General features: G+C 41.6%; 1 non-coding gene across 1 annotated transcript; it reads right to left on the reverse strand.

Annotated features, from left to right (window-relative positions):
- Positions 1–422: 422 nt before the first annotated feature.
- LOC148576936 (small nucleolar RNA R71) lies at positions 423–529 on the reverse strand. Its single transcript, XR_015903782.1, has one exon. It is a non-coding gene; the product is annotated as a small nucleolar RNA R71 (small nucleolar RNA).
- Positions 530–5,474: the final 4,945 nt, after the last annotated feature.

A 5,474-nucleotide genomic window follows, 5' to 3' on the forward strand; every position in this document is an offset into this window, starting at 1 on the left:
TTGAAAATTTCGAACAAGTAAAGAAGATGGCAGCCGAACCCAACAACAATGCAAGGAGAATGCTTGGTGACTTTACTGCACCTAATTCCAATTTACATGGAAGAAGCATCTCCATTCCTGCCATTGGAGCAAACAACTTTGAGCTGAAACCTCAATTAGTTTCTCTGATGCAGCAGAACTACAAGTTTCATGGACTTCCATCTGAAGATTCTTTTCAGTTCTTAACTGAATTCTTGCAGATATGTGATACTGTTAAGACTAATGGAGTAGATCCTGAAGTCTACAGGCTCATGCTTTTCCCTTTTGCTATAAGAGACAGAGCTAGAGTGTGGTTGGACTCTCAACCCAAAGACAGCCTGAACTCTTGGGATAAGCTGGTCACGGCTTTCTTAGCCAAGTTCTTTCCTCCTCAAAAGCTGAGCAAGATTAGAGTGGATGTTCAAACCTTCAAACAAAAAGATGGTGAATCCCTCTATGAAGCTTGGGAAAGATACAAACAGTTGACTAAAAAGTGTCCTTCTGACATGCTTTCAGAATGGACCATCCTGGATATATTCTATGATGGTTTATCTGAGCTATCAAAGATGTCATTGGATACTTCTGCAGGTGGATCCATTCACCTAAAGAAAACGCCTACAGAAGCTCAAGAACTCATTGACATGGTTGCTAATAACCAGTTCATGTACACTTCTGAGAGGAATCCTGTGAGTAATGGGACGCCTATGAAGAAGGGAGTTCTTGAAGTTGATACTCTGAATGCCATATTGGCTCAGAACAAAAAATATTGACTCAGCAAGTCAATATGATTTCTCAGAGTCTGAATGGAATGTAAGCTGCATCCAACAGTACTCAAGAGGCATCTTCTGAAGAAGAAGCTTATGATCCTGAAAACCCTGCAGTAGCAAAGGTGAATTACTTAGGTGAACCTTATGGAAACACCTATAATCCATCATGGAGAAATCATCCAAATCTCTCATAGAAGGATCAAAAACCTCAACAAGGCTTTAATAATGGTGGAAGAAACAGGTTTAGCAATAATAAACCTTTTCCATCATCCACTCAGCAACAGACAGAGAACTATGAACAAAATACTTCTAATTTAGCAAACTTAGTCTCTGATCTATCTAAGGCCACTGTAAGTTTCATGAATGAAACAAGGTCTTCCATTAGAAATTTGGAAGCACAAGTGGGCCAGCTGAGTAAAAGGATCACTGAAATCCCTCCCAGTACTCTCCCAAGCAATATAGAAGAGAATCCAAAAGGAGAGTGCAAGGCCATTGACATAAGCACCATGGCCGAACCTGTAAGGGAAGGAGAGGACGTGAATCCCAAGGAGGAAGACCTCCTGGGACGTCCAGTGATCAATAAGAAGCTTCCCTCTGAGGAACCAAAGGAATCTGAGACTCATCTAGAGACCATAGAGATTCCATTGAACCTCCTTATGCCATTCATAAGCTCTGATGAGTATTCCTCCTCTGAAGAGAATGAGGATGTTACTGAAGAGCATGCTGCCAAGTTCCTTGGTGCAATCATGAAGCTGAATGCCAAATTATTTGGTATTGAGACTTGGGAAGATGAACCTCCCTTGTTCACAAATGAACTAAGTGATCTGGATCAACTGACATTGCCTCAGAAGAGACAGGATCCTGGAAAGTTCATAATACCTTGTACTATAGGCACCATGATCTTTAAGGCTCTGTGTGACCTTGGTTCAGGTATAAACCTCATGACCCTCTCTGTAATAAAGAAACTGGGAATCTATGGGGTGCAAGCTGCTAAAATCTCATTAGAGATGGCAGACAATTCAAGAAAATAGGCTTATGGACAAGTAGAGGACGTGTTAGTAAAGGTTGCAGGCCTTTACATCCCTGCTGATTTCATAGTCTTGGATACTGGAAAGGAAGAGGATGAATCCATCATCCTAGAAGACCTTTCCTAGCCAAAGCAAGAGCTGTGATTGATGTGGACAGAGAAGAATTGATCCTTTAATTGAATGAGGACAACCTTATGTTTACAACTCAAGGATCTCTCTCTGCATCCATAGAGAGGAAGCATAAAAAGCTTCTTTCAAAGCAGAGTCAAACAAAGCCCCCACAGTCAAACTCTAAGTTTGGTGTTGGGAGGCCACAACCAAACTCTAAGTTTGGTGTTGAACTTCCATATCCAAACTCTAAGTTTGGTGTTGGAGAGTCTCAACAAAGCTCTGCACATCTGTGAGGCTCCATGAGAGCCCACTGTCAAGCTATTGACATTAAAGAAGCGCTTATTGGGAGGCAACCCAATTTTTATTTATCTAACTATATTTTTCTTAGTTATATGTCTTTATAGATTCATGATCATGTGGAGTCACAAAATAAATATAAAAATTGAAAACGGAATCAAAAACAGCAGAAGAAAAAAATCACACCCTGGAGGAGCATCTGCCTGGCGTTCAACGCCAGAACAGAGCATGGTTCTGGCGCTGAACACCCAAAATGGGCAGCATCTGGGCGCTGAACGCCCAGAACAAGCATGGTTCTGGCGTTCAACGCCAGAAATGGCAACAAATGGGCGTTGAACACCCAAAATGGGCACCAACCTGGCGCTGAACGCCCAGAGTTGTGTGCAAGGGCATTTTACATGCCTAATTTGGTGCAAGGGTGTAAATCCTTGAACACCTCAGGATCTGTGGACCCCACAGGATCATCTCAGGATCTGTAGACCCCACAGGAGCATCTCAGGATCTGTGGACCCCACAGGATCCCCACCTACCTCCACTCACTTCTTCTCACCCCTCTTTCACACAATCCCATAAACACTCTTCCCCAAAACTCTTCACCAATCACCTCAATCTCTCTTCCCCATCACCTCCTCACCACTCACATCCATCCACTCTTCCCTATAAGCCTACCTCATAAACCCCACCTACCTTCAAAATTCAAAACTAATTTCCCACCCAAACCCACCCATATGGCCGAAACCCTTCCCCCTCCCTTCCCTATATAGAGCCCTCCATTCTTCTTCAAATTCACACAACACAACCCCTCTATACCCTTCTTGGCCAAAACACATCACCTTCTCCCTCTCCTCCATTTCTTCTTCTTCTTCACCTATTCTTTCTTCTCTTGCTCGAGGGCGAGCAAAATTCTAAGTTTGGTGTGGTAAAAGCATAAGCTTTTTGTTTTTCCATTACCATTGATGGCACCTAAGACCGGAGAATCCTCTAGAAAGGGGAAAGGGAAGACAAAAGCTTCCACCTCCGAGTCATGGGAGATGGAAAGGTTCATCTCCAAAGCCCATCAAGACCACTTCTATGATGTTGTGGCCAAGAAGAAGGTGATCCCTGAGGTCCCTTTCAAACTCAAAAGAAATGAGTATCCGGAGATCCAACATGAAATTCAAAGAAGAGGTTGGGAAGTTCTAACAAACCCCATCCAACAAGTCGGCATCCTAATGGTTCAAGAGTTCTATGCCAATGCATGGATCACCAAGAACCATGATCAAAGTAAGAACCCGGATCCAAAGAACTATGTTACAATGGTTCGGGGGAAATACTTAGATTTTAGTCCGGAAAATGTGAGGTTGGCGTTTAACTTGCCTATGATGCAATGAGATGAACGCCCCAACACTAGAAGGGTCAACTTTAATCAAAGATTGGACCAAGTCCTTATGGACATATGTGTGGAAGGAGCTCAATGGAAGATTGACTCCAAAGGCAAGCCGGTTCAACTAAGAAGATTGGACCTCAAGCCTGTGGCTAGAGGATGGTTGGAGTTCATTCAATGCTCAATCATTCCCACTAGCAACCGATCTGAAGTTACTGTGGATCGGGCCATCATGATTCATAGCATCATGATTGGAGAGGAAATAGAAGTTCATGAAGTCATCTCTAATGAACTCTACAAAATAGCCGAAAAGTCATCCCCCATGGCAAGGCTAGCTTTTCCTCATCTTATCTGCCATCTATGTTACTCAGCTGGAGCTTTCATAGAAGGAGACACTCCTATTAAGGAAGAGAAGCCCATCACTAAGAAAAATATTGAGCAAGCAAGAGAGCCCATTCATGGAGCTCAAGAGGCGCAAGAAGCTTATCACCATGAGATCCCGGAGATGCCTCAAATGCAATTTCCTCCACAAAACTATTGGGAGCAAATCAACACCTCCCTAGGAGAATTAAGTGCCAACATGGGACAATTAAGGGTGGAACATCAAGAGCACTCCATCATGCTCCATGAAATAAGAGAAGATCAAAAAGCAATGAGGGAGGAGCAACAAAGACAAGGAAGAGACATAGAAGAGCTCAAGGACATCATTGGTTCCTCAAGAAGGAAACGCCACCATCACTACGGTGGATTCATTCCTTGTTCTCATTTCTTCTGTTTTTCGTTTTCTATGTTGTGTGCTTATCTATGTTTGTGTCTTCATTACATGATCATTAGTAGTTAGTAACTGTGTCTTAAAGTTATAAATGTCCTATGAATCCATCACCTCTCTTAAATGAAAAATGTTTTAATTCAAAAGAACAAAAAGTACATGAGTTTCAAATTTATCCTTGAACTTAGCTTAATTATATTGATGTGGTGACAATGCTTCTTGTTTTCTGAATGTATGCTTGAACAGTGCATATGTCTTTTGAAGTTATTGTTTAAGAATGTTAAATATGTTGGCTCTTGAAAGAATGATGACTAGGAGACATGTTATTTGATAATCTGAAAAATCATAAAAATGATTCTTGAAGCAAGAAAAAGCAGCAAAGAACAAATAGATAAATAATTACTTTCTTTAAATTTCTAAACCCAAAACAGATCTCAATCAAAATTGATTCTCAGTCACAACAAATAGTTATTAATCATTTCTATATATTCACAGACTACCAGCACAAGTAAGAAACTCAATTCAACAGACAAACAAATCACAATAAAACAAACAACACAATCGTAGAGAAGTAATACAAGCAAACACAACCAAATGCAAATGCACAACCAATATGATGCATGTCTGTCCTAAGCAGGCCATGAGCTCACGTGTCGGTTTACACCCTGCAGCCCGACATTACCTAAGAACCAGTCTTAGATATGGTTTCCCTTTGTGTCCTTAGTACATACGTTTCGGTGGTAAGAATACCACTCCTTCGTGACTACCGGAAGTCGGCGCAAAGCTTGACCCCATAATATACGCACAAAGGGAAACAGTGATCCTCAGTTCGTGGGCGTCCCCGAGATCAATTCACAAACAAAATAATGATCCTCAGTTCGTGGGTTTCCCCGAGATCAACATACAACAACAAACACGATTCTCAGTTCGTGGGCTATACCCGAGATCAATACTCAACAATACAGTAATCTTCAGTTTGTGGGTTATACCCGAGATCAATACTTAACAGTTTGTGGGTTATTCCCGTAATCAATGATTATCAGTTCGTGGGTTTTTCCCGCATAAAAAATAAATAACAATCTATATTTTTCCCCGAGATCAATGATCATTCAGTTCGTGGG

Source organism: Arachis ipaensis, chromosome B1 (genome assembly GCF_059453495.1).
Source record: "Arachis ipaensis isolate K30076 ecotype BB chromosome B1, ASM5945349v1, whole genome shotgun sequence".
NCBI classification, from domain to species: domain Eukaryota; kingdom Viridiplantae; phylum Streptophyta; class Magnoliopsida; order Fabales; family Fabaceae; genus Arachis; species Arachis ipaensis.